Consider the following 24,175-nt stretch of genomic DNA (forward strand, 5'->3'; position numbering starts at 1 on the left):
CTACAGTCTAATCCCACGATGATGTCACTTCTCTTCTGCTCTTCTTTTATCTGAATCCAGATGTTCTCCAACATGCTTCCACCCTCAGATTTGTGTCTAGATATACAAGCAGCTATAGATCTTTTTGATACCAAACTGCTTTGCTTCTCTTAAGTCTCTTAAGTATATTTCTTTTTCATTGCCCATGATTCTTCCCACAAGACCTCTGAATGACCCACAGATGGAAGTATCCCACAGGCAAGTCTGTTCTTTGGTACTCCTGAGCTTTAACCCTCCTTGAGCAAACATATTTTATTTTTCTCAAGTTTTTGAACCCTGGGATGTCTCTTAAAAGACACTCCAAGGAAACCCTTCTCCAGCCAAGATGATGACTAATACAACTTTTGGAGATAGAGCGTTCTTGGAGCAAGTCCAGAAACCATATTGATTGGCTTTATTACAAATTCATATCTAACCTCAACTGGATGCTCATGGCTACTGGGTAATCCTTTTAGTCATCTCCTTCTGACTTTGTATTACATTCCTTACAACAGCTGCCCCAGACATTTTCCATTCTCAGATTTCCAAACCTTTTGCCCCAACCCCCAACCTTAAGCAGATAAACTGTTTTATTGAGAAGATTAAGTCACCTGATAATTTAGTCCTTCAATTTCCTTCCCCTATGCCTTAATATTTCTTTTGTCTTCAGTTATCCTCACCTCTTTATTCCCCCTCTCAGGGAAAGAACCTTTCCTGTTTCTTACTAAGATTAATCTCTCCATTTGTGCTCTTGAATCGATATTCTTTCCGTTTCTTGGGACCTTGCTCTATCAATTATCCCCTGAAACTTGTATCTTTATAAGCTTGTCTTTTCCATTAACTCTTTGCTATCTACCCGCATATGTTTAAGTGATCCCTTAATCTAAAAAATTTTTCTAAGACTACTCACTAAAGCTACTTTTTTTAGAGGGTGGGGGTGCAGAAATGGTGGTTTTACTAAAGCACAGGACAGGACCCATGGGGTAGAAGGAGCTGCCTTCTCCTTTTGTTTTCAAAGCTAAATTTCTCGAAAGGGTGTGCTATATTCATTATCTCTTTCTTACCACCCATTCATGCACTCAGTAATCCTTTCAATGCTGCTTCCATCACTCAAACTGTTCTCTTGAAAGTTATGGATGATCACTCAATCAATGTGGATTCAAAGAATCTTTTCTTAATTTTCCACCTGTGACAACTGATACTGTTGCTCATCTTTTCTTTGGAACTCTCCTCCTTGGCTTCTGTGATGTCATATTATGCCATTTCTTTTCATACATGCTGATTGTTTCTTCCCTGATTCTTCTTCCTTCTCTTGCCCTTTAAATATAAGGATCCCTCAAAGTTCTGCCCTTATCCCCCTCTCTCACTACACTTTCATTCCACAGTGATCTCACCCATTCACATGACTTAACTACTGACCAAATTTCCTCTTCCAATCTCTGTATCAGTCTTGAATGTTGCTAGACAAGCTCATTTGAAAGGTTCACTGGCTTTTCAAACTCAGTTGACTCTAAATCAAGCTACAGCAGCAACTCTAAAATAATTCCACTTCACAAATTCACTGAATCTTCTGTTTTTCACTTTCCTTTTTTTTTTTAAATTTTAAAATGTTTTTATTTAGTTCTGAGAGAGAGACAGCGTGAGCAGGGGAGGGTCAGAGAGAGAGGGAGACACAGAATCTGAAGCAGGCTCCAGGCTCTGAGCTAGCTGTCAGCACAGAGCCCGATGCGGGGCTTAAACCCACGAACTGTGAGATCATGACTTGAGCCAAAGTCAGATGCTCAACCAACTGAGCCACCCAGGCACCCCTCACTTTCCATTTTTTAAATAATATGTTTATGCTGCTCTTTCTTGATTTTAAAATTTTAGACATTATCTTTAGACTCTTAGTTGAAAATGACAAATTATCATTTTTACCACCTACACACACTTCCCATATTCCAATCTTTCTCATATACAGTGCCAATTTTAGCTTAAAATGTTCAGTATTTATATTTTTATGCTATATGAATACTATTCACAGCCAAGCCACAGAGTATATTTTTAGCACATTTTTTCTTAGACAACTTTTGGTTTTTCTTGGAATAATTACCACTTTCTTGGTTTGCTTGGAGTTTCTAAGTATTAATCACTACTTTCTTCTTTCTGAATTAAAGATTTTATTTTCAGGTAATCTCTACACCCAACATGGGGCTCGAATTCACAATCCCACGATCAAGAATCACATGCTCCACTGTCTGAGCCAGCCAGGCACACCTAATCATTACTTCTTTAATTGAAGTATTAATCTCTGCTTCTCGAAGTGAATGTAATCTAACACAAAAGTTTTATCAGTTCTATTTTTTATATTCTTATACGCATTCCTCGAGGAGTTTTCTGCTATTCCAATCTGAGTTGTTTGTTTTCTAGCTCTCCTGCACAAACAGCTGTCTGGGAATATCCTCCATTATCGTCCTAAGAATTCTCTTTACCTCTCCCCTGTGTTGTTAATCCCTTGTTCCTAGATTCCACAATCCCATCTTTTTAGATTTATTCCCATTTTTTTGATGAAATACATCCTCCAGTAGTTTCATGAGAAAAGCTTTATGGGAGTTAAATTTTATAAGCTCTTGCCTATCTAAAAATCTGTATTCCACCTAATAGTTGATTGGTAATTTGGTTTGGTACAGAATTCTGGGTCAGAAATAATTTCCTTACATTTCTGAGAGCATTGCTGTATTGTTTTTTTAGCTTCCAGTGCTGCTATTAAAAAGACTGATAGCATTCTAATTCCCCTGTTTTCTTTTTCCAGAAGTCCAATTTTTTACTGTTATACTTCTGGGCTGACAGCAGAGAGCCCAATGCGGAGCTCAAACTAATGAACTGTGAGATCATGACCTGAGCCAAAATTAAGAGCCGGTTGCTTATATGACTAAGCTACCCAGGCACCCCTAGCCTATGAACTTTTTATTTATTTGTTCATTTATTTTTAATGTTTTATTTATTTTTGAGAGAGAGACAGTGTGAGTGGAGGAGGGGCAGAGAGAGAGGGAGACACAGAATCCGAAGCAGGCTCCAGGCTCTGAGCTGTCAGCACAGAGCCTGATGTGGGGCTTGAGCCCACAAGCTGTGAGATCATGACCTGAGCCGAACTGGGACACTTAACCAACTGAGCCACCCAGGCGCCCCCAGACTATGAACTTCTCAGAAACAGAACTATCCCTACCTATCCTTTTCGTTCCAGCACCTAGAATAATAACCTGGCACTGAGGACACACTCAACAAATACTGTTGAGTAAGTGAAGGGATGAATGAATGAGCTCTCTACATACCTTTCATCACCTAGCACAGTGCTTTGAAAACTGAAAGTATTTAATAAATACATAAATTCAAAAAGGAATGCCTTATTATTGACATTTTGTATTTAAAATTTCAAATATATGGTTCTCTGAAAAACTTGTTTGCATGATAAGTATAGTTTACATAGCTACAGTATTTAGGGTGCTTCCTACAAACATAATGCAATCATGTTAACTAAGTTAAGTACTGAAAGTGAATCCCGACTCCATTGTTTGGAAAAGTCTCAATCTTAATGTCCTGTTCAAAAAAAAACTTTTGTTTTCTGTTTTGGCTCCATCCTTCATGTCCCACTCTTTGACTCTTTTAAAGAAGAAGAAAGGGGTAGGAATATGTTAATTACAAATTATAAGGCTATACAAAAAGCCACTGACTGAATTGAGAACAAGCTTCTGACATATATGACAGGATTACAGGGTACACATACTAAAGTCTTTTATCCTCAGTACACTAACATAATGAAGTGTTCCTAGCAGGCCTAGTTTTTATGTCACTTTAGGTCAATATGCAGAATAATTATATTTACTCTTCTAGGATCTGCTTATTAAAATGCTCAAGTATACTAAAATACAGTTTGTAATAGAGCCAAGTAAAGATAGCTCATGGAATAAGCTTGGCAAGAGAGTAAATTTCTTTACCACAAATCATATTTGTTTATTACTTGAGATAAGCTGGTTTCCTCCTTGTCTTTTCAAATACCTTTATCACCTTTCAAGGTCCAACCTGAGCCAACTGTCTTCAATGAAAGCTTCCCCGTGACTTCCTCTTCCTGGTGACCCATAGCATTTCTTTGAAACATATATCCTGACTCCAGATTACACCATACCACTCTTTTTAAAATTTAAGTGTTCATTTATTTATTTATTCATTTAGAGAGAGAGAGAGAGAGAGAGAGAGACAGAGAGAGAGAGAAGAGAGGGAGAGAGAGAATCCCAAGCAGGCTCCATGCTGTCAGCACAGATTCCGGATGCAGGGCTCAATCTCATGATCTCATGAGTCCAAGATTCAACCGACTGAGCCACACAGGTACCCCTACACTACACCACTTGTTAATCATCTTCCCAACGAGACTGTATGCATCTTGGTGGCAAGGCCACAGTCTTCCTTCCTAGTCTAATAACTCCTAGTACCACTTTGGGCACAACAAATGCTCAAACAAAATTTTCTTTTTTTTTTCAGCATAAAAATAGCTTTATTTTCATTGTGATTGTGAAAATGTTACATGATCATTATAAAAAAATTCAAACAATATAGAAAAGTGTGAAGAAAAAAGCAAAATGCCGGCAGTGAGAAAAAACCCTAATAATATTTTGGTAAACCTCTTTCCAAACATTTTGGTATGCACATAAACATGCACAGACATAAAATATACATAATTTTATATAAATGGTATTATACCATTCTGCTGTTCTGCAACTTGAGACAGTAAATGTAGATTTTTCAGTGTCTCCCTAGAATTTTATTACTTCCTTGTCCAGCATTGTCTCCTGAATTTAATTTTATTTTATAAGTAGAAATGTGCTTGCAAAGAATTCCTGGCCAGTTAGCAAGACAAATAAGGTTGTGAACACTGAAATTATATATTTTTCAGACTATTAATTTTTTGTCACCAGACCCACTGTGATTATAATGTGGCTAAATTCATCTATTTGTAAATATTTTTAAATGTTTATTTATTTTGAGAAAGAGAGAGAGAGAGCACATGGGGGAGGAGGAGGGGCAGAGAGAGGAAGAGAGAGAATCCCAAGCAGGATCCATACTGTCAGCACAGAGCCCAGCATGGAGCTAGATATCAGGAACTATGAAATCATGACCTGAGCCGAGATCAAGAGCCAAATGCTTAATCAGCTGAGTCACCCAGGCATCCCTATTTGTAAATATTGTAAAAGATATTGGTCACCTGGTAGGTGTCTTCGTGGACTACCCATTAATCTTTGTATGTTTTGTTACACGTCTTTTCCCAAGGTTTCAATCAGCTAATACACTCTTACATTCCTTCTTCAAGTGACAGAGGTGGTGATAAATACTTTCCGCTATGAGTTTCATCCCACTTGTATGGCCTCTGAGCATTAAAATACTTTTAAATGATAGTGGTGATGGCAGAGCCTACTTTATAATTTGTTCATGTAAAATGCATTAGTATTGGGTTTTTTTGAGAAATAATAACTTAAAGCTCCTAAAGGTCCTTTTTGGTTCCTATGTATCCAGAAAAACAGCATGCAACCCACGAAGTTCCTTCTCATCCATCTCCATGCCAGATGCGAATTTCCAGAACTGTTTTTAAAATCAGGGCAAGGAGAAAAGAACAGGGCAGGGAATCCTTGGCTGCAAGAGCCGGCTTCAAAGAATTCAATGTGCTGGGAACAGCAGCCAAGTGGGTGCGACTGGCTGCACCCTTGCACCAAAGCCAGAGAACAAAGATGAAGGGTGAGGAAATTAAGGGGATTCTTGAAGTGACTTCCCAGGAGGAATCTTAGACTGGCCACACCCAGTCCCTTCATCTTGGTAAATAACTCAGCAAAACTGCAAATAGGCTTAGCAGAGTCCCTGCAGAAACCTCTCCCACAGAGTGGGGATTTCTTCCTTGTTGCTGTTACATGCAACTTCCCAGACCCGCGCTTGCCTGCAGGGGAAGTGTGTGCTCTCCCCAAGTCATGGCATGTTTATCAGATGAACAAACAAACAGCAAATAGCTCTTGGAGGGTTTTCCCTATTTCTGGCAGCAACAGCATAGCAGCTGTTGTATGGTTAAACGGGATTCGGCCTTTTTCATACAGCTTTAAAAGTCTGCAGTAGAAACCCTACTTTCTGTCCCTATCTGACGGTTAAATTGAGATTTTGAACTGTTCCTTCTAAGACATGCTGAACTTGTTGGAAACGGATTATAGATAAGCATGCCCATCAAATCATCAAGCAGGCATTCGTGAATTTATTCACCCAACATTTAGAGCACCAAAAACAAGCAAAGGCACTGAATGAGGATTCAGAGATAAGATATGCTGCCTCTGCCATTGAGGGAGTAACAATGATTCTTATCACAATGACACAAGCAACTGGCATTGATGGGGCAGTTATTATGTGTCAAGATTACTAAATGCTTTAATCTGTTATCTCGCTTTGCTTTCACAACTTTGAAGTAGTCTACTCTCCATTTTACAGATGAGAAAGCTAAGACCTGGAAAAAGTAATGTGACCATGGTTGCACAGCTATATCCAATAAAAAGACCACCGGAATCTGGGACCACTTAACTCTCTGTAGTGCCTCATGTGAAGCTTGACGCTACAAATTTACAATCTAGATAGGGATGTAAGAAGGACATAAAAATCCATGTCTTCTTAATCCCAGGTGATAGTTTAGGAAAGAGATTCTGTGTTTGCCAATAACTATGTAAAAGATACGACAGAATAAGTGCCATAAGAGAGACCACCTTTGAATGGAGGTAAGAGACGCCAAGGAAGAGGGGACGTGGTAATCACAAGGACTTTTATTTTTTTTATTTATTTATTTATTTATTTTTTAAATTTATTTCTAGAGAGAGAGAGTGAGCAGGGGAGGGTCAGAGAGAGAGGGAGTCACAGACTGAAACAGGCTCCAGGCTCTGAGCTGGCAGTCAGCACAGAGCCCGACGCGGGGCTCGAACCCACGAACCGCGAGATCATGACCTAAGCGAAAGTCGGACGCTTAACCGACTAAGCCACCCAGGCGCCCCTCACAAGGACTTTTAGATGTATTTCTTGAGCTGGGTCTACCTGAGAATGAGAAGGAATGTGACACATTTGCAAGAAAGTTCTTCTGCATTGATAGAAAAGTAAAACAAAGGTGCGCAAGGGGCAAAGGAATAGGAATGTGGAAGGGAAAGTGGGTGTCTTTGTGTGATTAGGGTCTAGGCTATGAGTAGTAGAGTAGTGGCTGGAAAGGCTGAGGTTTGAGCACGATGGGCCTACAAAGTAAGGAAACAGGATTCATATTTCCTTATTGGGCAACACAGAACCATGGACATTCTAAGCCAGAGTGAACAAGCCCAGGGCCATGCTTTAGAGAATTCTACTTATAAAAGGTCTTAGAGTAAAGTAGTTCTCAAGCTTCAATATGTATCAGGATCACCTGCAGAGCTTTTAAAATACATGGGCCCCACAAAAAGTTCCAGAGCCACAGGAACTCTCATAAACTGCACTTAAATGTGGAGAATGGTACAATCACTTTGGAAACCTGGGAATACGTGCTAAAGCTGAATGTGAAAAGCATTCCCAGCAATTTCATTCCTAAGTACATTCCAAACAGAAATCTATATACCAAGCACCATATAAAAAGTATGCTTATGGCAATGCTGTTTGTCATAGCCCCAAACGGAAAACAACCCAAATGCCACCTTACTGTAGAATGGATAAACTGTGGTTGATATTTAAAATGGAATTTTGTGCAATGATGAAAAAGAACAAGCTGTAGCTAAACCCAGCAACGAATGAGAACTATAATGTTGAGCAAAAGAAGTCAGACACAGAAGAGTGCGCGCTCTGTGATCCTAGCTACGTAAAGTTCAAAATCAGGCACATAAACCTTATGGTGATAAAAGTTAGACTAATGATACCTTAGAGGAGATTAATGACTAGAAGGGGTCCTGGGAGAGGTGTCTGTGGTGCTGGTAATGTTCTCTATCTTTATCCGGATGAATATTATACATTTATTTTGTAGAAATCCATTGAGCTCTATGTTTACTATTTTGCACTTTTCTCTGCACATGTTAGACTGCAAAACATCTTTTTACTTAAAACGTTAAAAAAAATAGCATAGGCCCCAACCCAACAGATTCTGATTAAATTGGTCTGGGATGGGACCGAGCCATCCCAATTTTTTTAAAAGCTCCCTAAGTGAACTTGATACCCAACCAGGGTTGAAAACCACTGATGAAGAGCAAGGACTGGAGCAAAGAAAAAAATTTCAAAAGTTATACAATGTTTCCCAGACTTGAGCAATAATAAGAATCACCTGAAATGCTTGCAAAAAAAGAAAGAAAGAAAAAAAAGAAAGAAAAATTCCCAGGTCTCTCCCTTGGTGACTGATTTGGTAGGTTGGAGATGGGATCAGGGAATCTGTCTTTTTGACAACCTCTCCAATGTTGGGTTAATTAGTACAACCTCTTTGATTAATTAGGGCTCTAAATTAGGGTCAGGTGGTGGCAGTGGGAATGACGATCAGGTTATGCCAAGCAACATAAAACTGGAAAAGATTAAATTTTCAACACTACTTACACTTGCTTTTATATACTGCCAGCTTAAAATCCACCAAAACAACCAAATTTGAGTATGGTTTATTAAGTTGACATCTCTAACCTAAGGTGGTTTTATTTTCATTCAGAGTGTGTAAGCTGAAATTAGTCATTTACTTTTATTTCTGACAGAACCATGAAATCAAGAGATTTTAGAAGCCTAAGGGACACCATTCTGTTTTCTGGTACATCTACTTTAGAGAATGGGTTTAATACCATCACATAGTACAGTCTCACTTCAGCCGAACTTTTAAAAAAAATCCTTGGTTATATTTTCAAACAACTTCCAAATTCTGTTTATTATGTCCTTCAAAACATGAGATACATAGTAAAGCAAATACTGTACTTCCCTCACTAATAAGAGTCATGATTTTTAAATTTTTAATACAATGTGGAGTAACTATCTTTTCTCTTGAACACACATAAAATGGAACTTGAAATTAAAGAATTTGTAGCTACCTATCAAGTCATGATACTGTGGTTCATGAGTTCAAGCCCCGCATCAGGCTCTGTGCTGACAGTTGGGAGCCTGGAGCCTGCTTCAGATTCTGTGTCTTTCCATCTTTCTGACCCTCCCACCCCCCTACTCAAAAAAATAAACATTAAAAAAGAAGAATTTGTAGCTACCTTTCCTGCATCTGTAAAGTGATGAAAGAAGATCACAGACAAATGCAATACATTCTTATGCCTTAATTCCTTGATTACATTTTAGGCTTTTAGGAAATTACGCATTGATCTCAGAAACTGAATGTCATATTTATGTTCATTTAGTATCAGGGCAAGAGCACTTGACTAAGAAAATGCCTGAACTTAGCAACTGGCTGGGAGACATTGAGCCCCAATTTTTTGGAGGGGGCCCAATTTTTTATTAATATGATGGGGGAAGGGTTGAAGTACATCCATAGTTTTCTAACCAGAAGCCTAACATCTTTTAGAGGCATTTAGAAGTTTCTAAAAATGTCTAATTTTAGTATTTTTCTTACTAAAGACATACATTTATTTAAAATCTATGAGAAAAACTAAATTTGTTACATAGTAAAGTTTATTTATTAAATACTTATTTTTGAGAGAGTGAGTGTGTGTGTGCACACATGTGAGTGGGGGAGAGGCAGAGAGAGGGAGGAGGGAGAGAGGGAGAGAGAGAGGGAGAAAGAGAGAGGATCTGAAATGGGCTCTGTGCTGACAGCAGAGAGCCTGACATGGGGTTTGAACTCATAAACTGTGAGATCATGACCTGAGCCAAAGTTGGACACTTAACCAACTGAGCCACCCAGGTGCCCCTATAGTAAGTTTTATTATATAGAAACTATCAACATGTGCTTTCAGTTAACTCACTGTGGAGTTTCTCCTGCTCTACAAATGTAGATATATATATATATAATATATTATATATATATATATATTATATATATATATATTTGAACCTGTGAATGTGCCACTGATTAGAAAGCTTTTTATCTACCTTGGTCTTTTTCTTTTCTTTTTTATCTAGGCCTATATTGACATAAAGGCTGAAATTACATAAAGTCTTTGAATTCTTCCAGGTGAGTGTACAGATGTTATCAAGTCCTCCTCTCACTTGCTTCTGTGTGATGTGGTTATGGAACCAAAGTAGATTTATTACTTTATAATTATAAAATAGAAGTCTTAAAGTGTTAAGATACTACCAAAGTGGTAAAAATGCAATCATGTTTGTACTGCAACTGGATGAGTGATGGCAGAAACAACTGACGGAGGAGTGGATCATGTAAAGGCAAACGTCCTCAGATGCTGTATAGATAAACACTAGCAGACGGAATTAGGTGAGCAGTTTTTCAAAACACCATAGGATAAATACAAGTTGATACAGACTGTCAATTTTATTAGGATAAGGCTTGTAGATTGCAAACCCTTCAGAATTATTGCAGAGATTTTAGTACTGATATCAGAATTTATTCTTTTACACTAAAGTTTTCTAACTGACATAAGGCAGCTGTCAGAACAATAGTCAAATAAAATTAATTGCTATCATTTCTACCTTATATAAATTCATTAAATATAGATTTATCAACTTGGAAAGCTTGCTGATATTTTACATAAATCAAATAGCTCAAGGCCTACAACACTGTCATACCTATGGCCTCCGATAAAATGTTAGTGATAAAATCAAAACAGGATTTGGACTCAGCATACAAAATAAAATTAATTTTTCTCTGCTGAAACTGTGAGTAAAAATGATGGCCTTGGTATTTGTCTGCTTGGGCTGCCATAACAAAACACCATAGCCTGGGTTGCTTAAACAACAGGAATTTATTTTCTCCCAGTTCTGGAGACTGCCAGTCTAGCAGGATCAGTGTCTGGGGGTGTCTCTCTTCTGTTACAGAAGGCCACCTTCTCATTGCGTCCTCACACGGCAGACAGAGGGCACAGGCTCTCTGGTGTCTCTTCTTGTAAGGACACTAATCCCTTTGGATCAGGGCCCTACCCTTATGACTTCATATAACCTTAATTACATCCTTATAGGCCCTCCATCCAAATATAGTCACCTTAGGGTTAGGGCTTCAACATATTAATTTTGGAGTACACAATTCAATCCATAGCAGCCTCAGAGGTATCTGATTCTTTAAAGAAATAATACCAGTTATTTCATATATAATGATATAAGACACATTTATTCTTCTCCAAACAATAAAAATTTTAAACTAGCTGAAAAAACTTTTCATTGATTTCTCCAGTGATGGCTCAACAATTAGGAATGTGAGCAATTGTCAGGTCCACTGGTTACTCAGCTTTGACACAACAATTTACAATCACTTCTTTTTGGGACATTTAGACATATAACTAAATAAAAAAAATTTTTGGAATGGATGTCAAGATGTTAAAAAACAAATCTATAAGTACCTGCAGCTAATAATCTGTGTGAATCACAATTTTCTTGACAAGCTTCTATCTTAAAACCCAAACTGGAAAGCTTTCCACCCAACATCAGGAACAAGACAAGGATACCTGCTTTTGCCACGTCTACTCAACACGGTACAGGAAGTTCTAACCAGAGCAATTAAGTAAGAAAAAGAAAAAAAAAGCATCCAAGTTGGAAAGGAAATGATAAAACTATCTCTATTTGAAGATGACCTCATTTCTGTATAGAAAACCTTAAAAACTCTCTCTCTCTCTCTCTCTCTCTCACACACACACACATACACACACACACACACAATTACAATAAATGAATTCTGCAAAAGATGGAGGATACAAACCAACGTAGAAGAACCAATTACATTTCCATAAAGTAGCAATGAAAAAATGTGACAAGGAAACTAAGAAAAAATAGTTTCATTTACAATTGCATGAGAAGACTAAAATACTTAGGAATAAATCTAACCAAGGAGGTGGAAGACTTGCATACTGAAAAGTATAAAACACTGCTGAATGAAATTAGAGAAGACTTAAATAAATGGAAAGACATCCTCTATTCATGGATAGGAAGTGTTAAGAAGAAAATCAAAGGCCCCAAATGGTGTCACTTATGTTAAGGTCTCACATCAGTACACCAAGACTTAATACCTAACCTAACTACAGTTTCACCCCCCCTAGGAATGTAACTTTTAACCAGTCAACATGGGAATTACCTGGTCAGGAGGGAAATTTACTGATAGGCCCCCTGTGGTCCCCTTAGGAGGGTGACCCTTGACTAAAACAATGGATTCTTTGCTAATAATTTCCTTTTATCTGCTCCCTCTTTACCTTTAAAAACCGTTTTTCCCCAGCAGTTCAATGAAGCTCCCCTATATTTGCTAGATGGGATAATGCCTGATTGATGAATCTATTAATAGGGCCAGTTAGATCTTTATAAAATTCACTTGTTTGAGTTTTTGTTCTTTAACAGAAGAATTAACATTGTTAAGATGTCAATACTATCCAAAGAAATCTACAGATTCAACACAATCCCTATCAAAATTCAAACAAATTTTTCACAGAAATGGAATAGCTGATCTTCAAGGTCATATGGAACTGTTAGGGGCCCTGAATAGCCAGGACAACCTCGATAAAGAAGAATGAAGTCAGAAGACTCAAACTTTCTAACTTTGAAACCTAAAACAAAGCTACAGTGCCTAAAACAGTATGGTGCTGGCATAAAGACAGATATATAGACCACTGGAATAGAAGAGAGAGCCCAGAAATAAACCTTCACATCTATGGTCAGTTGATTTTCAACATGGGTACCATTCACTGGGGAAGGGATATTCAACAAGTCTTTCCAGCAATTGGTGCTGGGGAAACTAGATATCCACAGGCAAAAGAAGGAGTTGATCTTCTATAAAAATTAACTCAGGCACCTGGGTGGCTCAGTGGGATAAGTGTCCAACTCTTGATTTCAGCTCAGGTCATGATCTCAGGGTTGTAAGGTAGAGGCCTGCTTCCAGCTCAGTGTTGGGTGTGGAGTCTGCTTGGGCTTCTCTCCCCCTCTTGGGGCACACAATTCTCTACCCCTCCTTCCAACCCCAGCTTGCTCTCTCTCTCTTTCTTTCTCTCTCTCTCTCCTCTCTCTCTCTCCTCTCTCTCTCTCTCTCCTCTCTCTCTCTTCTCTCTCTCTCTCAAAAAATAAAAATAAATATAAACTCAAAATGGATCAAAGACCAAACTGAAAAGTTAAAACTATAAAACTCTTAGAAGGAAATAACCCGATGTCTTCATGACACTGGATTTGACAATGATTTCATAGATATAAAACCAAAAAGCAAGGAATAAAAGGAAAAATAGATAAATTGGACTTCATCAAAATTAAGACCTTTTATGCACCAAAGAATACCATTAAGAAGGCAAGAATATAGGGGCACCTAGGTGGCTCAGTTGGTTAAGTGTCTGACTCTTGGGTTTGGCTCAGGTCATGATCTCATGGTTTTCAAGACTGAGCCCTGTGTTGGGATCTGCACTGACAGTGTGAAACCTGCTTTGACTCTCTCTCTCTTTCAAAATAAACAAACTTAAAAAAAAAAAAAGCAAGACATCAACCTGCAGAATGAGGGAAAATATTTTCACATCATATATCTGCTAAGGGATTCATATCCAGAATATATAAAGAACTCCTACAACTCAACAACAAAAAACAATGTTATTAAAAAATGGGCAAAGGACTTCACCTTTCTCAAAAGAAAATACACAGATGTCCAACAGACATATGAAAAGATGCTCAACATCACTCATCATCAGGGAAATGCAAATAAAAACCATAATGAGATACCAACTGACACCTGTCAGAATGGCAAAAATCAAAAACTCAAGAAACAATGAGGGTTGATAAGGATATGGAATAAAAGAAACAGTTGTGCACTGCTGGTGGGAATGCAAACTGGTGCAGCCATTGTGGAAGACAGTATGGGGTTCCTCAAAAAATTAAAATAGAACTGCCCTATGATCCAGTAATTGCACTACTGGGTATTTATCCAAAGAATACAAAAACTAATTTGAAGGGACATATGTGCTCCTATGTTTATCGCAGTGTTATTTATAATAGCCAAACTATGGGAGCAACTGAAGTGTCCATCCACAGATAAATGGATAAAAAAGATGTGGAATGTTATTCAGCCATAAAAACAAATGAAATCTGCCATTTGCAATAATGTGGATGGAGCTAGGGAGTATTATACTAAGCAAAATAAGTCAATCAGAGAAGGATAATACCATATGATTTCACTCCTGTGGAATTTAAGAAACAAAACAAATGAGGGGCACTTGGATGGCTTATTTGGTTAAGCATCCAACTCTTGATTTTGGCTCAGGTCATGATCTCAGAGTTTGTGGGATCCAGCCTTGTGTCAGGCTCTGTGCTGACAGTGAGGAGCCTGCTTGGGATTCTCTCTCTCCTCTCTGCCCCTCCCCTCTTGTTCATACACACTCTGTCTCAAAAATAAATAAATGGATATTATAAAAAATATCCAAAAAAAAAGAAACAAAATAAATGAGCAAAGAGGATAAAGAGAGAGAGAGAGAGAGGGAAACCAAGAAACAGACTCTTAACTATTGAGAACAAACAGATGGTGACCACAGGGAAGGTGAGTGGGAGGATGGGTTAAACAGGTGAAGGGGATTAAAAGTACACTTATCTTTGCTTTTTAAAGTTTTATTTATTTTGAGAGAGAGACAGAGAAAGAACACAAGTGTGGGAGGGGCAGAGAGAGAGAGAGAGAGAATGAGAGAATACCAAGCAGGCTTCACACTGCCAGTGCAGAACCTGACTCGGGGCTCAATCTCACAAACCGTGAGATCAAAACCTGAGCCAAGACAAGAAAGAGTCAGACACTTAACCAAGTGAGCCACTCACATGCACCAAGAGTACGCTTCTATTGCTGAGCACTGAGTAATATATGGAACTGTTGAATCATTATATTGTACACCTGAAGCTAAAATAACCCTGTCTGTTAACTATATTGGAATTAAAATAAATTTTAAAAAACACAACTCGTAAAAAAAAAACCCAAATAATCAACAAGCACATGAAAAAATGTTCAACATCATTACTTTTTGGGGACATGCAAATCAAAACAATGAGATACCACTTCATATCCATTTGGATGCCTTTTACCAAAACAACAGGAAATAGCAAGTATTGGTGAGGACCTGGAGAAATTGTACCCCTTGGGAGTTGCTTGTAAGAATGTACAATGGTGAAGCCACTAAGGAAAACAGTATGGCAATTCCTTAAAAGTTATTAAACATAGAATTATCATATGATCCAGCAAGTCTACTCCTAAGTATATGGACAAGAACCAAAGAAAAGGATTCATACAGTGCTTGTACACCCATGTTCATATCAGTGTTATTCACAATAGCCAAAAGGTAGAAGCTATGCAAGTATCCATTGACAGATGAATGGATAAACAAAATATGATATATACACACAATGGGTAGAAAGGGAAGAAATTCCTTTTTTTATGCTTACTTATTTATTTTTGAGAGAGAAAGAGCCAGAGAGACAGACAGAGAGAGACAGAGAATCCCAAGGAGGCTCTGCACTGTCAGCACAGAGCCCAACATGGGGCTCGAACCCACGAACTGTGAGATCATGACTTGAGCTGAAATCAAGAGTCAGATGCTCAACTGACAGAGCCACCCAGGTGCTCCAGAAAGGGAAGAAATTCTGACCCATGCTACATGGATGAGCTGTGAAAACATCATGCTTGGTTTAATAAACTGACACAAAGAAACAAATATTGTATAATTCCACCTATATGAGGTACCTAGAATAGTCAAGGACATGGAGACAGGAAATAAAATACTGGTTGTCTAGGGCTAGAGGGAAGGGAAATGGGGAGTAATTTCTTAATGAGTAAAATGTTTCAGTTTGGGAAGATGAAAAAAGAGGGAGATGGATGGTGGTGATGGTGGCACAGCAATGTGAATGTAGTTAATGCCGCTCAACTACTCTTAAAAAAGGTTAAAATGTTGGGGAACCTGGGTGGCTCAGTCAGTTTATCGTCTGACTTCAGCTCAAGTCATTATTTCATGGTTTGTGAGTTCGAGCTCCATGTCAGGCTTGCTGCTGTCTGCACAGAGCCTCTGTCTCCCTCTTTCTTTCCCCTCCCCCACTCATGCTCTGTCTCTCTCAAAAATAAACATTAAAAAAAAAAAAACACAGTTCAAATGTTAAATTTATGTTATTTGTATTTTATCACCAAAGAAGATTTCCCTATTTAAAAAGTGGCTAGAATGATACATTTCATGTTATGTATATTTTACCACAATCAAGGGATAAATATATTTTAAAACCCTTAGACCTAACTGCAAGACAAGATGACTTCTAAGGTCCCTTCCTATTTGAACATTTTTTTTGAGACATCATGGTAACAAGGAGAAAAGAGAAAGAGAATCTAGTGGAGGAATAAGCTCCTGACTCCTCATTCTGAATTAAGCATGTAACTCTACCTTTCAAGAGATTACAAATGGACCAAGACGTTCTAGTGATGGTAGCAAACTCAAATGCCTACAGAGGCCAGGCAGGAAACATAAGCAGATGAAGTAAGGCAGCTGGGGCCGGTGGTAAATCTGAGTCCACCACATGCCCTGTCTAAAGGAAGCAGCTGCACCTCCGCCTTGGCAAACCGCCTCCCTGTTGGAATGTGGACATGGTATTGGATGATTTCCATTCTTTTTTTTTTTTAATTTTTAACATTTATGCATTTTTTGAGAGACAAAGAGAAAGAGAGTGCAAGCAGGGGTGGGGCAGAGAAAGAGGGAGACACAGAATCTGAAGCAGGCTCCAGGCTCTGAGCTGTCAGCACAGAGCCTGACACAGGGCTCGAACCCACGAACCATGAGATCATGACCTGAGCCAAAGCTGGAAGCTCAACAGAGAGCCACCCAGGCACGATTTTCCATTCTTTAAGTGAAATTAACTTGAGATTTTTATGTTAAATGTTGGCATCTAATTAAAAAAAAAAAAATATATATATATATACACACACATATATGTGTATGTATTTAACATTGCAAGCCAAGAAAACAGAACTGCAGGCCAAGGTACGTGTACTCAGGTGACCACTACTTTGTGATTTCTTTCATAGCATAAAGGTAAGACCCAGAATATAAAAGAAAAGGAGGTAGTACTAATTTGATCCTCACCAATGTTTAAAGTTTGCATACAGTTCTTCTAATTCTTGTTTGGAAGCACCAGAGGATACTGAATATTATTTTAATTAGGTGTCAATTGATATTGTATAGCTTTGAATTGGCCGGTTTTTAGAGGGGCACTTTGAACATTAAGTTTAGTGCCCTGCATGTAGTAGGTGATCAATACATAGCTGTTATTATTTTAAATCAAGGCTCAAAGTTGAAACAGTATAAAGTTCTTTCAAAAGTAACCCCACCCTCTAGTATAAGAGATGGTAATATAATCCATTCAGTAATCACAGATTACATAGTGATTGGGAAGTGACAGGCCTTTGTATTAAATGACATAAAAGAAATCATTTATGCATGTTAGGTGCTAAGAATATAGTTAGTGGCAAAGCAAACAATTTGCTTACCCTCATAAAGCTTACAATTTGATAAGGGAGGTGGACATTAAGTAAAGAGTCATTCAAAAAATACTTAGTCTGAAACTGTAATAAACAGTATGACTAAAAGTTACAGGATGGTTTGCAAAAGAGTAATGAAGGGATCTAATTCAGATGAGGAAGGGAGTAACAGAAAAGGTCCTTTAAGGAGCTGGCCTTTAAACTAAGGCTTAACGGGATAAAGAGAGTTTAGCAACATAAGGGTATTATGCATGGAGGGCACAGGGGGTGGGGTAGGAAAGGAGGCGGTGACAAAAGCATTCCGGGAATGCTTGTGTGACATGTGTGATAGCCCCAAATAATTGAAATAGAAAAAAAAAATAAAGGAACATTAACTAGAGGGAAAGATGAAAGTTACTAGAGGTAGAGAGGTGAAAGATTTGAGGCGACATCAAATGTCAACGTTCTCCCTGGAGAATAGGTTTTGAAGAAGGAAGTAAAAATGAAAAAAGAAAATAAAACTAGAATAGAGAAGAAATAAATAAAATGAGGGATAGGAACCAGGAACTTGGGGTTGAAGAAGTTGTTTCTTGGCCACAAGAGGTTTCGGGCAGACATGGAGACGGGGAGCTCTTAGGGAAGCAGGTGCGGAGGATGGGCCAGAGGAAACCACAAGACTGAAGAGATTACATAGAAGGATTTTTGTTTGTTTGTTTAAAAAATGATAAAAGTAACAAATACTCTTTAATATTTCAAACAAGGCAGCCACCCACTCCTGAAGTAAGCACTGTTAATCCTCACAGAATGGCTTTTAGTAGTGAGGATGAGGATTAGTGACAAGCAAAATCAGGTGGAAGTTTGAGGCAGTTAGTTACACAGAGAAGTCAGCCGGAAAGATTTATTTCAGCTTAAATTGTTTGCATTTTCCCTTGAGATCACTTTGACTCCCCCCCACCCATAGATATATTAGGAAAAACAGTTTTTATCATATCATTATATAGACCAACTGCAAGTCTCTGATTCTCCAAATGTGATCGTCTTTCATGAATGTAGGGATTTTTTTTTTCATATCTCTGATTATCAGACCACAAACTCCATGAGAGCAGGGATTTCTGTTCCACCCACTGCTTATCAGCGGAAACTGATACATAAATATTTGATGAATGAATGAATATCCTAGACCATGAAGACAAATCACAGTGAATTCAGGATAAAATATAAAGGGTGAAAGAATAAAAAAAAATAAAGGAAAGGAAAAAAGGAAGAGAGGGATGAAATTGGCAATACTTTCGGTATTGGCATTCATTCTTATTTTAAAAGATAGATATTCATTTGTTTGTTTGTTTATTCTTTTAGAGAGAGAGAGTGAGAGCATGCATGAATCAGGAAGAGGAACAGAGGGAGGGAGGGAGAGAGAGAGAGAGAGAGAGAGAGAGAGAGAGAGAGAGAGAGAATCTGAGAGAGAGACCATGCTCAGCGAGCACGGAACCCAATGCGGGGCTAGATCCCACAACCCTAGGATCATGACCTGAGCTGAAATCAAGAGTCAGATGCTCAATTGACTGAGCCACCCAGGTGTCCCAATATTTTATTTTTAAGCAAGCTCTACACCTAACATAGGGTTCAAACTCACAACCCCAAGATCAAGAGTTGCTTCTTCTGACCGAGTCAGCCAGGTGCCCCCGACAATCATTCTTGACTCTTCTCTCTCACACCCCACAGCCAATCAGTCATGAAGTCCTGTCAAACCAACCTTAAATAGCTCTTCATCTCCCTTCCACTTCCTGTTCTGCTGTACTGGCTCCTAACTGGTCTTACTATACCTGCCTTCCACTCTATTTTCCATGCTTTTGCCAGTCTCGTATGTGAAAATACCACACAAATTGATAATGTTCTACTGACTGGCTGTGATGATGTTTCCTTCTTAGGTACTAAGCACCAGCCACAATGAACTTCTTTTTTCCAAAGGAACCATTTTGTTTCGTGTCATCATACTTTCAAAATCCTTGTTTTTTCTTGTTAGAACGTACTCCTTATTTGCTTAACTGCTTTCTACTCCAAGATCCATCCCAATTATCTTTATTCCTTTATAGCCTTTCCCACCTTCTGCAGAAGTTGTACTGTCACTGAATCTTATACTTATGGCTTTAATAATCACTTATACTCTGGGGAAACTATTTCTAGACTATTCCACTGGAATGTGAGCTCCTTGAGAGCAAGTATTGTTATTTATTCAGTTGTATTTCAAGCATCTCACACACTATTTGATGAAGAACACATTAAAAAAAGTACTTCTAGTCAGCTTTTTGGCCTCTTCAGCTTTGGTTTTTTTCACTTACTATGTCTGTGACCTAGAACAAGTTCTTTAACTTTGATTGCTGTGAAGAAAAATTAGATAATCTATATATGAAGCAACTTAATAAATGTTAATTGCTATCATTATCATTATTTTCACTTTTGATGTATTTTTTATGTCTAGAAAGTCCATTTGGATACTTTTAGTATCTTCCATTTATCTCCTAATCATATACATATTTTCCTTTACATACTTGAGCATATTTATATGACTTAAAATAACTATTTGCAGGTCCTTGTTGGCTAATTGTTTTATCTCTATCTTTTCTGGGTCTGTGTTTCTACTGATTGATTTTTCTCCTGCTTATGGGTCATATGTTCCTGTTTCTCCTAATGTCTGGTCATTTTTAACTCGATAGCAGGCAGTGTGAATTTTATGTTATTGGGTGCTAGATTTTCCTGCATTCCTTTAAGGAGTATTGAGTTTTGGTCTGGTATACAGTTAAGTTCCCTGCAGATAGATCAGTTTAACTCTTTCTGTTTTTGAGCTGCTGAGGACTCTATCCAATGTCAATGCCCTGTGTACTTTGTGGTTTCTCCAGTTGGGCCAGTAGCAGTATAAACTATTCCTAGCCCTGTGCATACTCCAGAAATTGTTTAGCCTACTGGTTTTTGGTTCTTTTTCCAACTCACACATGTCCAGAGTTTGCAGCCAGGACTCAAATACCCGTTTGTAGCTCTTTGGAGCTTACTGAGCAACTCCTTGGTACCCCGCCCTGCAAATTCTGGCCACTTTGGCTTCTCCAAGCCCCAATCTCTGCCTCCTTGACCGAGTGAGACTGCTGGGCTCTTTAGATCTTAGATCTTCTCTCCTGTACCGCTGCTTGGCAACTGCCTCTCAGAGACCACAGTCCCACATTAACTATTCAATATCTGAAAGAATTGTTTCAGATACATGGTCTAATTTTCTAGTTGTTTATGGCAGGGTGACAATTCCCTTAGTAAGGACTTCCTCGTGGGTAGAAGAGGAAGTACTTTTCATTCTTTTATTAAATGAAACACACACACACACACTCAGTTGTAAAAGCACAAAGCTCAAAATTAAATTCTAACAAACTGTAAAAATAAACCTTGGACAAAAGCTCTTTTGAGCCAATATTTCTAAACAGAAGTGAAGATTTCCTTCAGGGGATTTTAATCTTTGCCAGACTTGGAAAATTGAGATTAATTTTTCACACTGAAAGAAATACCAAAGTGAGAAGATGAATTTTAAAGGCTTATTACATATGAATAGATCTTTTTGCTTCCAAGACTCTAAAGTTGCCTCAGAGGTTCACTATAATCTTCATGAGGTTATTTGAATTTCAGACACAAGAAAATTAGCATCATTCAGGACTCAGTCATGCAGAAATGGCATTGCATCCCTGTACTTGCTAAAAACTGGGATAAACTGTTTCTTGCCAGAAGGGATCAGGTCCTTAGCTTTCCACAGGTGGCTTCATTTTTAGATATGTTATGCTGCAACTCTGATCTTCTTTTGCTATTTCCCAGAAGAGCTAGTTTCTTCCTGATAATGCTAAAATATGTACATGATGTTCTAAGGAAGTCATCTGCAGAAGAAAAAAATAGTAGCAGCTCTACCGAGCAGGAGCCGAGTATGCGGCATTCTAATTGAGAAAATGGGGCTTAACAAGTACTTTCTTCTGGAACTTTGCCTCTGAGTGTTTTTGCTTGTTCTGGATTAAAATTGGGGACTCACACATTCCAGGACTGAAAGATGTTCTAAAGTTTCCTGGAAGAAACTGAGAATATGTTAAAAATTATTTAACCAAAGATTTTAGGATCAACTCGATGCAAATGTTGCATTTGGTCCTTAAGAACTCAGAGGCTGTCTGATTAAGAAGAAGAACTAACAATCAGTATCCAGCATAAAATCTAGATCTTGTTTATGGCACAGGAAAAACAGGGATAACTTGGAGCTGCTTCCTCTTAGCAGCTGGATGAATCACTGGCAGCTGCTGTAAGAAAGGTAAAGAAACCCACATCTGCTCAGAGCCCAAATGCTATATGGATCCCTTGTGATAGTAAATACATTCTTGGAGAGGCCCCACTTCCAAATCAGGAAAAGAAGTAAGGCTGTCTTAAGACTGTTTTCCATAGTTCTCTCCATGTGCCTATTTCGCAAAACCAGCTCTAGCTGTATGTACCATTCTGCAAAACAGTGAGTATTCAGTAAGTGTTTGCTGACCAACTAAGGGACTGGGAAGGAATTAGGAAAAATAGGTTCTGAGGAAATACTACAAACTTCACCTGTATACTCACAGTTCCCAAGTTTTGTTTATGTACGGACCAATGGGTTAGTTTCTCTGAGGTAGTTGGCTTAATTTCAAGACCTGGGTGGCTCAGTAGGTTAAGTGTCTGACTTTGGCTCAGGTCATGATCTCACGGTTCATGGGTTTGAGCCCCGCGTCGGGCTCTGTGCTAAAAGCTAGCTCAGAGCCTGGAGACTGCTTCAGATTCTGTGCCTCCCTCTCTCTCTGACCCTCCCCTGCTCACGCTGTCTCTCTCTCTCTCAGAAATAAATAAAACATTTAAAAAAATTTAAAAATGAGTCCACTTTGATTTTTGTCCACTAGTGCATATCTTCTTGTAAAGGAGATGATGCTATTTTCTCAGCACACTAAGTGCTTTTTGTCCAATAGTGTAACTGGGATGGAGAATCTCTTAAGTTAAATGTTATAGAAGCCATGATTGGAGTAATAAAAATAGCAGAAATAGCAGATTAGCATATTTGTAAATCTGGGTTTTATTTCCAACTTTCTTACTTACTTACTCTGCAATCCTTCTGCAAGTTACACAATTTATTCATAAAATGGGCACAATAATACCTACCTTACTTATTTCTTAGGATAGTAGAAATGATCTAATAAGATACTATGTAGACAGAGTTTTAGGAAAAAAAAGGTTTGTAGCTATATATAAAGTAACAGTAGCATCCATGAGAGCAGGGTGGGAGATCTCTATGCAGTGAGATCAGGGTGTGTACCTGTTCACTTACTATACCCCAGCACCAAGCATGTGGTAAGTTTACCAGAAATATCTGTTAAGTGAATGAGGACATAGTTTAGGCCTTCTTCTACTTTCAGGTAGGATCACTACAGAAACGGCCTTATTTAATAGTTATTTCAATCAGTGTTTTTTCCCTTGGAATATAATCATAGATGCCAAACCAAAAGTATGGAAATATAAAAATGACTTGTATTTTCTAGTGCACTTAGCTCTTGTCTCAAAGATTATAAGGTGAAATGAAAATCTGACAATAGTAAACTTTATTCTACTTCCCCAAGTCTGTATTTCTGGAAACCAATTTGTATTACCTGCGGCTTGATGAAGCTTTTTAACTGTGTCCCCTAGAAATTTCAACTTCTCAAAAAATTAACATGCCATTTCATCCACACTAATCAAAAGGAAGAAGCAACCCCAAGGGTCTGTGGATAGATGAATGGATACAGAAAATGTGGGTACATACAATAGAGTGTTCTTTGGGCTTAAAGAGGAAGGGAATTCTGACACGTGAGGAAGGGAATTCTGACACATGTCACAACATGCATGAACTCTGAGGACGTTGTGTTAAATGAAATAAGTCATTTACAAAAAGAGAAGTATTGCATGATTCCACTAACATGAGGTACCTGGTGTAGTCCAATTCACAGAGACAGAAAGTAGAACAGGGCTTGCCAGGGGCTGGGGGCAGGATGGGAGCAATGACTTCGGCACAATGTGAGTGTATCTAATGCTGCAGAACAGTACACTGACCTAGAAATTGATCAGGGGTCTTCTCACTCACCTTATGTGCCAAACCTAATCACCGAATCCTGTGGATTCTCTCTCTGAAAGTTCCCCTTCTGTGGATGCTGCCTTAGTTTTGGCTCTTGTTATTTCTCACAACTGCAAGTCTCCTAATTATGCTCGCTGCCTCGACTCACCCTCTAAGCCATTTCTATACTGCCTTTCAAATGATCAATTCAGATATCTTTCTACAATTCAGATATCATCACACCACTCTTCTGAATAAAATCCTTTAACCTACAGAATAAAATTCAACTTCTTTTTTATGGCAAGAATGGCCTTTCAGGACCTGACTGTTCTATTCCCTCACAGGCTCATCTCCCCTAATGGCCTTCACAAACTCTAGCCAATCTGATCTTCTCAGTTTCTAGAATATTCCAGGTTCTTTTATGCTTCTACATCACAGCACATGCTCTACTAGAATGTCATTCTCTCCTT

General features: G+C 38.4%; 1 protein-coding gene across 2 annotated transcripts in view; it reads right to left on the bottom strand.

Annotated features, from left to right (window-relative positions):
• The window catches only part of CUNH11orf49 (chromosome unknown C11orf49 homolog), a 200,200-nt gene that overhangs the window by 85,831 nt on the left and 90,194 nt on the right, over positions 1-24,175 (bottom strand). The window lies entirely within an intron of this gene.

This window comes from Hyaena hyaena, unplaced genomic scaffold (genome assembly GCF_003009895.1).
Source record: "Hyaena hyaena isolate Hyena2069 unplaced genomic scaffold, ASM300989v1 scaffold_23, whole genome shotgun sequence".
Classification (NCBI taxonomy): Eukaryota; Metazoa; Chordata; class Mammalia; order Carnivora; family Hyaenidae; genus Hyaena; species Hyaena hyaena.